The following is a 12,007-nucleotide window of genomic DNA, read 5'->3' as shown; positions in this document are numbered from 1 at the left end:
ATCGGTTTCAGTCAGTCAAAAAAAGATGAATAGTCTTAAATTTTCGATCTTTCGAAAAACCACCCACACTGATTGATACTTACATGCCTCTTCTCATCACTTTCCTCCACAGAAACTTGGCATCATCTCCACTCTCGGCGATCGAGCAAGATGTCTTACTTCTACTGAAGAAGACCTTCAAACAGAACTGAACTTCCTGAAATGTACCTTCTTAAATAATGAATATTCTTCTCGCAACATCACTAAACGTTTGAGACACCCACATCCAGTTACCATATATAAACTCTCTGACCCCAAAACTTGCTAGAATTCTGAAGAAATTCAATATAAAAACCAACTATACCACTCTACCAAAGCTTCGTTCCTTTCTGAGCCGCCCCAAACCAAAACACAACCAGCTACATTTTCCAGGTGTTTATAAAGTTGTGTGCGACTGTGGTAGACCTTATTTCGTTCAGACAGATAAATATATTTCACTACGTCTTGAGGAACACAGACGTGACATCTCCTACAAAAGAACCCGAGCGAGCGCTCTCTTGAGTCATGTTCTTTTCTCCGCCAACTCTAATCTTGAAGAGCGTCAACACCAAATCGATTGGAATCACACGACCAATTTATATACATATGCAATGATGAGTTTGAAAGACGCATTGTAGAATCTAAAGAAATAGTCAAGGATCCTTCACAGATGAAGAGCAATCTAAGTTACAGTTTGCCTGATTCCCATAGCGCAGTTAATCCAATACTGGCGCTCTGAAATCAGCTATCACTCAACATCAACTGACGCTAATAATGCCACGCGGTCTCTAATTCAAATATGACTGTTGCTATTCTTCTAACTCGTTTGTGTTAAACTGAAAAGCCCATTTTTTTACCGTATTAGTTTTTGTAAGTTTTTAGTTATTTCTTACTCACCTGAAGAAGTCGGAACTTCGATGAAACTAGTTGTGATTCATTAAAGTTTTTTTATTATACTCCTCGGGTTCTAGTCAGTATAATTATTAATTCTAATTAAATAAATAAATATATATATATATATATATATATATATATATATATATATATATATATATATATATATATATATATATATATATATATATATATATATATATATATATATATATATATATATATATATATATATATTTCATCTTCCCACGGTACTGCAGCGCTTGTAGTATGTCCATCATTTTCTTGGTCTACCAACTAACCTTTTCATATTTGGTTTCCAGTCTCTTGCTAATTTAACTATTCCTTTTTGAATGCATTCTGCTATTGTTTGCTCCATTGTGATCTATTTTTTTTGTCGTTTCCTTTATCGGTTGTAACTGAGGATATTCATAAGATCGTTTCATTTTGTAATGTAGCAAATTTTGTTTTAATAACAGTTTTTCCTTTCAGATGCATATTGATCGGAATACTATGTTCTACATCTCTGTTGCATATCTATGATATGCAACAGAGATGTAGAACATCGAAATCTGAATAATTGTTTTCGAAGATCAACTTCATTTCTTGCAAGTAATATTACATTTGACGCAATGCAGCATGGAAGATTATTGCATGAATTCGAGAATATGGGTTATTACTATTACTTGACACCTACATCGAGTGTAAGGACTCATCGAGGGAGGGCACACTATTATAAAATATTAGCGTGGATAAGAGGACGGGGGACTGACAGATATGAAAAAGTGCTATACGTGGGGTGAATCTGCAAGATTTAAGGATATCTGTGGTCTGCCACACGAATCGGTCAATTGTTATTCAATCTTTACATTGATGACGTTGGAAAGGATTTGACAGCGACCTACAACTATTTCCTGATGACGCAAAGATAGGTAGGGTAATCAGGAATGATTATGATATGCAATAATTGCAGAATGATTTCCATAGGATGGAACTGTGGACATTGGAAAATGGGTGTCAGTTAAATGTTAATAAACGTAAAGTTTAGGTGTGATTAGATATCCAATGTCGTATTATACTGACGAGATTATTATAGAAGAAACTGATTATTCTAGGGCTCTGAGAGTATTAGTAGACAGACATTTGAAGTTCGAGGGTCATCTAGCAAATATCTCAAATTCAACTTAAAAGATAATTTTAGAGCTGTTATGAACCTTGACTTTTTAAGATAAGGAAGTCATTACCCATCCTCACAGGGCCTTGATAAGATCTCCCTTGGACTACTGTTTGAAGTTTTGGTATCCGTGGTCATTTTGTTACAGTTGAGTGTGCAAAGTAGAATGCTAAAGATCATATTGATGCTGCGTAATTACAGAATATGGAGACATTGGGAATTTGCGCACTGCGGACACTAACAAATAGGAGAAAGCGGGAACGATATGATTGAGACTTAAGAACTTCTGAAAGGTTTATGTAGGATTTCAGTTGATGAAAGTTTTCATTCCAGGGATGGTGGGAAAAGGACAAGAGGGTATCCCTGAAAGCCCAGAAGGAATACGGTGAAGAAGGGGATGTGCTATTCTTTGATTTTTATGAGATCTGAAAACATAATTTTGTGTATATTTTTGTCGTCCGTTAAAGCATAATTTTATTATTTATTTTTGAAAGTACATAAAAAGTATAATTATCACTACACTGGTTTTCATAAATTAGGACTTACATGAAAGTTGTTTTGAACAATAACTGCATAGAGCCGATTCCTCATTTTTACATTTTTTGAAGTGTTTTCTAACTTCGGAATGATTAATTTCGTTTTGAAACTGAAACTATTTGTAAAGTGAAAATATTTAAATTTAAAATTAAAATAAAATTAGAAATAACTTATATCCTATCAAGTTATGAAATGTGATCCAAATTTAAAAGAAACAGAATAACTCAGTAACCGCATGAAAGTCCGTTGGTTATTGGTATTGATCTTTTGTGTTAGTTGATCTAAAGAACTACTTGATCAGTGGGTAATTCTGTGAACATACGACACAGCGGATAACACTGTATTCATTGCAGTAGATAATCGTCTATAGTCTACACGATGCAATACTCATTATATAAAATTGAAAATTATAAAAATTAGAGTGAGATACATTTCGTGAAGGTTAAATTAAGATTTTTTTACTTCATTTTGAAAAAGTGAAATAAAAGTCTTCAATTCTTCTGCATTCTCTAAATCCCAAAATCATTATATAAAATCAGCGGTCTCTGTTATGAACATCAAGTGAAGATTCACAACGGTATCAATTAATTAAGTTCTATGTTCCCATGAATTTTACTTTTTTCATTTGGCCCTTTGAAGAACGCGAAATAACATTAAACATTGCAGCATGGTGTCCAAGAAGGAATGTCTACTCACTTCCGACATGTTTCCTGTGAAATATTCCCATCCCCGTAATCGTAATGGGAGATATCTTGAGTTACAGCATCTTTTGATTTCAAAGGACACGTAGATAGTATCAACGATGTCCTTAGCAAGAAAAGACCTGGATTCGAACCGTCTAAGCGGCGAATAACCTTTACAAGGATAATAAGGTTATAGGCGAAAAAGCGTGATGGTTCTTATTACCCACAGTTCCTAAATTATAATTTTTTAAAAGTCTGATCATTTAAAAATACACGAAATGGGAGTATCTGTGATTGAGCAAAAGCACTTGATGTTATTAAGAGATTTGTTTGGGATTTTTCTTACCTCATTCAGATAGTCAACATTAAATCGTTTTGTAATTTTAATGGATGGATGGAAAGAAAATTCATTCTAAGAAACTGGAGTCGCTATTTTTCTCCACTTGTTTTACAGAACCTCTTATATTTTTTGACTAATTTAAAAAAAAGTATTGAAGGTGTTAAATGATTATGTTATCTAAGAAAATATTCACAACTTTTTTTTTTGACAGATGGGCGAAGCAAGAATGCTTTTCATCTCCCCGTTATCTATAGAGGACAGTGTACGGATAAGGTGTTATTGAGCTATATAAAGCTCTGATCATGGCAGGAGGGTAACAGCAATAGCCAAGACTCAGTTAATACTTCATTGGTAACAGCATTCCCGTCCATTGCCCCCTCCCTGTGTACCCATTTACTTACATACCAGCCGCTACAGTGCGGCTGGTATGTAAGTAAAGCCCTCTCTAAAAATTCAGACGATCCCCCGGATCAGTCCCTACGAGTGGCCGAAAAATCGACCAACTCAGGTTTGGTTCTGCTCCGGGACTGGCTCCCCCACCATTCAACAGAACCGCTCATATTTCAGGGAAAAGCATCCACCGATAACATCCCTCACGGGCCACCGCGGAGAATACCCCTCCCCATAGACTCAAAATACTCTCTCAGGGCAAACTCCCCGAAATCTGAGCCTACATTCACTGGGAGCAAAATTCGGAAGAAACCTAAGAGAACGAAACTGAGTCCTATTTTAGTCGCCTTCTTACGACATGCATATGCTACAGTGGAGATATTTTTAAGTAAAGCCCTGTTTAAAAATTAGAACGATTATTAGACCCATGTGGCCAAAAGTTCGGCCAACTCAGCATTGGCCCACTCAGTGACAGGCTCACCCTACCACTGAGCAGACCATTCATATTTCAGGGAAAGGCTTCCGCCAACAGGGCCCCAACGGAAAACATCCTCCCTGAAGACTCAATATGCTCTCTCTCTCTCAGGGTAAATCCCAGAAATCTAAGCCTCCCCTCACCAGGAACAATATTTCGGAAGAAACCTAAGCAAGTGAACTCTCGAAACTATGCGCGTCCCATTTTAGTCTCCTCTTACGACATGCATGGGCTTCTGTGGTACTATTCTTAAGCCGGCCTCCACAGGGGGGGGTAGCTTCTTTACGGTTTTAAATAAACATATTATGTAAGAAAATAAAAGGTTTACTTATAAAAGTTGGATTTCAGTAAAAAATTAAATTACCTCATATTAAACATGAGCCTGAACATTCTATCTTTTTATTTACTTAATCAGTTTACGATTTTACACCTGAAAAATGTGCTATTGGTTTTCCTGGAATCAGTGTAGAGTGGAATAAATGGTTAGAAGTGTTCCACAGCTATTTTTATAGATATTTCCAAAGCAATTTGACTCACGATGGGCTCGTACAGAAAACGTTCAAATATGGTATCAGAAGTGTTGCGAATGATTGGTTTAAAACGTATTTATCTAACAAAAACAGTTCATTAACTTTTGATATTTACTTTGGCTAATTTAAGAGTGTATTGAATGTGATAAATGATTATCTAAGAAAATATTCAGTGCCACAACCTCTCGTTTTTCCAGCAAGCAGTGAGATGACGACATTATTTCTCTTTTTAACTTTGTAGGACAGGTTGGTGATGTGCTTTTTATTGTTTAGTCTTCTGCTCAAGCTCACTGCAAGGTATTTCGGGTGAGGTTCATGTTCTACCATTTTGCCACAGAAATAGAGATTAGGTGTCGACTTGCCTCTGCACTGTTCAGGTGGAATACTGTGGACACAGTATTTGTTGGATTTGGCTTCAGGTACCACTGCTTGAAGTACACCTGCTGATATTCAGGTCTGTGTTCAAGGTTGTTTCCAAATTGACAAACAAGGTAGACTGGTGTAGGATCGCGAGATCATCGACGTATTTGTATTTGCTTGAGCTGGTGTGTAGTAAGTGAGATATTTTGATGTTAAATATGGTCCCGGATCTTTCTTTTGGAGAAAATGGATTCAAAAACTGGACAATTCTTTTGCAGCTTCAGATATTGCTTAGGTTTAGGAGGTCCCTGATCCAAACTGTGTCATAAGCTGATGTTAGGTCAATGAAAGTGACTCCAGATTTAAATTTCGTATGGAATCCTGCTTCAATCTGTGCTGTCAAAGAGAGGACCTGGTCACTGCAACTTCTTCAAGGCTTGAAGCCAGCTCGTTCATTTGGGGGTGCTTTTCGATGAGTGGTGGAATTCAATTAGGAGAATTCGTTCAATGAACTTAAGGATGGAGCAAAGCAAGATGATCCGTCGTAGATTTTTGATGTTATTTGGATCTTTACCTGATTTGGGCACAGCAAATATTTTGACTTCCGGCCACAATTTTGGTTGTTTTCCAATTTTTATTGGAAATAGCATGTTGTTGGTTCTGCCACTCCTAATATTCTCAGAAGTGACCAGCTTTTCCGACTAGATTTATTGAAATCAAATTCATGGATGGATGGATCCATCTTTCCTTACTCTTTTTGTCGATCGTAGCTATGAACTCCTCACCAATATATCTTCAGTTTTTTTTTTATATAATTGGATAAAGGTTCCTCGTTATTCCTACTCCTGAATGTGATTTATTGTTTTCTGTAGCCTCTCAAGAAATAGAAGCTTTGGCTGCGATTTTGATTAATTTAACAAATCTGGGATAGCAATTAGCAGTGGATGATATTTGTGTAAAGATATGCCACAATTCGCTTCACAAATACATTCCAGTTCGATCTGCAAAGGTTCCATTTAGCAATTAATGTTTCACTGATGATTGGAATTGATGCGCCTATCTCCATTAGTGTAGGACAATGCTGGCTGTTAGGGAATTTGTGGAGGATGGTTTTGGTTGTTGGCAGAGTTTTTAAATAAAATCACTTCATAGTACCATTTTGAAATATAATCATTTTATTCATCTTTGACATTAGACTCATAAACAATTGTTTGTGATATTTCACTTAGGCGCTTTCAAAATATTCTTTCGTAATTGAAGGTTAGTGAAAAAGTATCTAAAAATGTGGTGCATATCTCAATTACGATGTAACATAACATATTCAGAAAGAGTACGGGGTAGATGTAAGCGGGTTACATTTTGTTCTGATCCCAGCGTTTTACGTATCTGAACACGAGAAAAATGTTTCAATGTGGGAAATTCTTTGCATTTCTCTAAAACATAAGTTCTTATTTCTTCGCTGGATATCGTATTTAGAAGATTTACATTTTTAGTCCAGGTTTCATTGCGTGGATTTAAATTAGCTGCAAATAATAAATCGATTAGATCTTTTCTGTTATTCTTTGCTACATAATACAGGGGTGTCATCCCACTTGGGCACTGGACATTTGGGTTGCATCCACGATGTAGAAACATTTCAACTATAGAGTTCATTGAATACTTTGCTGCTAATAGGATTGGAGGCAAAACATCCGGTGGGTGCTGATTTAATTCGCAGTTCTGTTCAGTTAAGAATTTTAGTATGTGATTTTGTTCAGGATGATTGTGTACCGAACAGTTGCTTCTGTATTCCACAGTCTTTAGGCATGCTAACAAAGGAGTCCATGCATGGTCATTTTGAATATTTACCTGCAACAGAAAAGAAAAAGGAAATTGTTTATGCTAGTAATGAAGTAAACTCTGTTTACATAGTGTTGAAGTATTGAAGTCAATCAATATGAAATTGGTGTTCTAAAAAATTGAAATTAAAAATAAAAAAAAATTAATTGGTTTTAACCACAGACCCATGATGTCAAAACACAACCTTGGCAATACAGGCTTCAGTAATATGCGCAATTAAAACGGGCCTTGCATTTATTGTTTACGGACATCAGGGAACCACAGTAAACGATCAATTTTTCAGCAGAATCAAATTGAATATCATATTGAAAAAAAGTGAGTACCAAAAAGTAACAATGCTGAGCCGCTTTCAAAGGTGAATTATAAACCCAAATAGACAAATATTGATCATAAGAAAACTCAAGCAGCTTGATTGAGTTTTCTCATTTTCAGTACGCCTACTTTTTTTCTTTCTCTTGAAAACAAGAGAAGAAAATAAAGTAGGTGTACTGAAAGTTTCTCGGAAGTGAGTCATCACCTTCTCCCTAGAGCAAAATGGTGTAAGGAGAATTCAAGGTGCATTGGAAAGTGGAAAAGTAATCTAAAGGCTACTGAAACGTTTGGAAATGATAAAGGTGACATGTAAAAGGAGGATATTAGTAATATATGGAGTCATTAATTTTAAAGATTTCTAAATTAAAATACGTTCAAGAGAAATGCTTTCTGGAATATAACTTACCCCCCCCTCAAACACCTGAAATGTGGAAAGTCAACAAGATGATATTGAACTAGAAATGCTCAAATGTTGCGGGATAAACGTTTTAGGGTCAGAGGCGTGATTAAAAAATCAAATTTCAAATTATTGGAGTACAGCAGTCAGAGCGGGCATCTATAAATAGAGAAATAAAACTAAATGCGAGAATTACACAGGTATTTCCCTACTAAAACAATTAAGAAAAATTGCTAAAGGGAAACTTGAAGAAGACAAACTCATTTCAGGTCAAACACAGGTGGTTCACTTTAGAAACACAGATTTTTACTCTAGAAAATAGCTGATAAATCACGAGGACATAAAAATCACCATCGAAGTTTTTTTAGAGACATATAACAACTTTTCACGAGAAAAACTGTTCAAAATTCTGGAATTATAAGTTTGTGAGTGGGACATTATATCGAACAATGCACACTCTGTAATAAAGTTGTACAATCTGAACTGACGAATGTAGAAGAAGATAATTGGATAGATGTTAATCAGATGTGAAACAAGGATGTAGCTTCTCTGCTGATATTTATCATTTAAAAGGGTCAGATCGAGAAGGAACATATCCGGAATGAATGGTGAAACTATCCCACAAGAAAAATATCTCAGCAATTAAACACAATTTTAGTGAAGCTGGTATGGTAGGAAGTCAACCATTTAAATCTGTATGGAAGAAGACATAATAAACTCTTCCTATACAAGACGGTGTTGAAATCGAATTTAACTTATGAATCTCAGAGTTGTGGAAGAAATAAAGTACTTGATGGAGATCGATACGGGAGTTCTCAGAAGGAAAAAAAAAAGATTTGGGAAGCGAACAGACGATATCGTGACGTAATAACTTTGAAAACGAGGATATTATGAAGGAATTTTCATTGTTATTATTCAGTGATGTGTGAGTAGAACTAATACCAAGTGTAGGTATTAGTCATGAAACACGTCTCTGTTAAAGGTTTCTTTTTAGGTGATCATATCAGAAGAAATCCAGGACCAGAAATATGATATAATAAATGTCTTTGAAGCTCTTACATAATAGATCTAACTATATTGAAGCTAACCAGATTAAGGTTTGAGTAAAATTGTCGATATGCAGTTAGTAGTGATACAAATGTTTCATGTCGTACCCTCATAATATACTCTACGCCTACTGGACAGAATTCATATAAGAAATTTGAGAATGAATTTCAACACACGATGTTCACAATCACTCCGAAATTTCTAGCCTTGTTCTATTTGCCAGTCCAGTGCTATTAACACTGAACACCCTATGGCCTTCATTCTGCTATATTAAACTGCTACTGATTGTCCTTTTCCAATACGCATTGTCTGTTTAAATCATTCTGCATGGTATCTATACCATTTGTAATTTAGCGTTGTTCGACTCATTTGGTTGTCACGCACCACCCTCCGAGAGAAAAATCTGGCCCTCACAACTTTCTTGACCCTTTAAGAAGTTTGTAAGTCTCAATCATATCACCCCTCTTTCTCCTGTTTACTAGTGCGTGCAGTCTACAAATTCTCAATCTGTCTTCCTAATCTGTATTCCACAATATGGACAACATGTTTCACACTCTCCCCAACATATCAGAATGACAACGGAAACCAGACCTGCGCACAATCATCCAAGTGAGGTCTTATAAAGGCCTTGTAAACATGTTGTTTATTATTTTAACGGTATAATAGAACACAGAAACTAAGTAAATAATTAATTTATTATCTTGATGATGATATTTCGCTGGTGTTATAACCAGCATCTTCAGAGCACAAAACCACTGTTTGTCACAACACGCGAGACTAAAACAACATGGTGTACTTAAACAAAATTGTAGCAGCAACACAAAAAAAAAAGCTATCATATATTACTGGAGTCCTAGAAAAGTGCTAGTTGTTTCTTAATATGACTGTCTCCCAGATCTTCGGCAAGTTAATACAGCCATATTTGGTGAGGTTTGGAGTGTGTTTTAGGGCTTCTGTCGCCTCTAAGAACAATCTCTCTGATTTATACGGGTTTCTGTGTAGTACTTTTATGTTTTTCCAGTTGATCCTGTGTGCAGGGGTAACCAGAGTATGGTCTGCTAGGCCCGACTTCCCATAATGATAATTCCGGACGTATCTTTTATGTTCGCTGATGCGAATGTTCACAGTTCTTCCTGTTTGACCGTAGTAGGCTTGATTGCATGAGCAGGGTACTTGGTAGACTCCTGGATGTGATAAAGAGGAATGCTGTCCTCGGGTGAGGGTGGCTAATTTGCTTCATGGTCTGAATGTAGTGCGTAGTTTATGTTTATTGAGAATTCTTGAGATCTTTTCGGATGTGCCTTTAATGTAAGGGATGGTGACTGTTTTGTTGTAGTTCTCTGTGGTGAATGGTGGGAGGGGTTTCTTAGGAGTGTTTAGTATTTTGTTTATTTTATATAGATTGTAGCCGTTGGCCAAGAAGGTGCGGCTTAAGTGAGTCAGTTCAGCAGTAAGAACCTTGTCATTGGAACAGATTGCTCTCGCTCTATGGGTTAACGTTTTTAATATGCCATATTGTTGAGAAGGATGATAGTGTGATTGTTTGTGCAAGTATCTGGCTGTATGTGTGGGTTTTCTAAAAACTGAAAATGATAAGGAACCATCTGGGAGACGTGTGATGAGTGTATCCAGGAAGGGCAGACAGTTGTTGTTTTCCAGTTCCATAGTAAAGTGGATTTTTGGATGTTGGCTATTTAAATGTGCTAAGAATGTTTTCAATGTCTCAGGGCCATGTGGCCAAATAGCAAGCACATCATCAACATAGCGTAGCCACAGTGTTGGTTTGAGAGCGGCAGTATTGATTGCTTGTTTTTCCAGGTGTTCTCTATAAAAGTTGGCTAGGGGGGAAAAGGGGTGAGCCAATGGCTGTCCCATCAATTTGTTTGTATATTTTCCCTTTCCATGTGAAATATCCTGCATGTATTGTGAATTTGATTAGTTCAAATATATCAGGGGGAAGTGTGACTTCAGTAGATTGAGGGTTTCTATTAGTGGTATTAGTTGTGAATAGTGAAGTGATGTCAAAGCTTGATATTAAGTCTGAGCTTTTTAGAGTAAGGTATTGTAAGATGCTTTTTTAGGTGTGCTGAATTTTTGACAAAGGAGGGAGAATTGTTTGTGAGAGTGGCTAGTAGCTTAGCTAAATGTCTAGCCAGTTTGTATGTGGGACTATTTATACTGTCCACAATTGGGCGTAGGGGTGTGCCTTGCTTGTGAATTTTTGGTGCTCCATAGATCCTCGGTGTTTTAACATGGAAAGGTTTGAGTTTGTTAACTGTGTCTTTGGGACAGGAAGTGACTTTTTTCAATACTTTTCGTGCCTTATTCTTTTGTGTGTTGGTGGGATTGCGATCTATAATTTTGTATGTTGACTGATCTTGTAATAGTGTGTGCATTTTGTTTTCATATTCAGTTGTGTCCATCACCACGGTTGCATTTCCTTTGTCTGCTTTTGTTATGGTAATCTGGCTGTTGTTGTGTAGCTCTTTTATAGCAATGAATTCCTTATGTGGGATATTATTTTTGGGAGGCTTGGACTTGATTAGGATGTTGGCCACATCTAAACGTATGTTGTTAGCTATTGTTGGAGGCAGGTCGTATATTCCTCGTTTCAATAAATCAGAGAGATTGTTCTTAGAGGCGACAGAAGCCCTAAAACACACTCCAAATCTCAACAAATATGGCTGTATTAACTTGCCGAAGATCTGGGAGACAGTCATATTAAGAAAAAACTAGCACTTTTCTAGGACTCTAGTAATATATGATAGCTTTTTTTTTTCAGATAGAGGGCGCCGAAATAAGGACTCTAGTCTTTGTGATGCTGCTACAATTTTGTTTAAGTACACCATGTTGTTTTAGTCTCGCGTATTGTGACAAAGAGTGTTTTTGTGCTCTGAAGATGCTGGTTATAACACCAGCGAAATATCAGCATCAAGTTAATAAATTAATTATTTACTTAGTTTCTGTGTTCTATTATACCGTTAAAATAATAAACAACATATTCGACGAAC

This window comes from Typopeltis vanoorti, chromosome 5, assembly GCF_054136105.1.
Source record: "Typopeltis vanoorti isolate ZY-2024b chromosome 5, IOZ_Tvanoo_1.0, whole genome shotgun sequence".
Classification (NCBI taxonomy): domain Eukaryota; kingdom Metazoa; phylum Arthropoda; class Arachnida; order Uropygi; family Thelyphonidae; genus Typopeltis; species Typopeltis vanoorti.
This window is presented reverse-complemented; position numbering follows the sequence as displayed.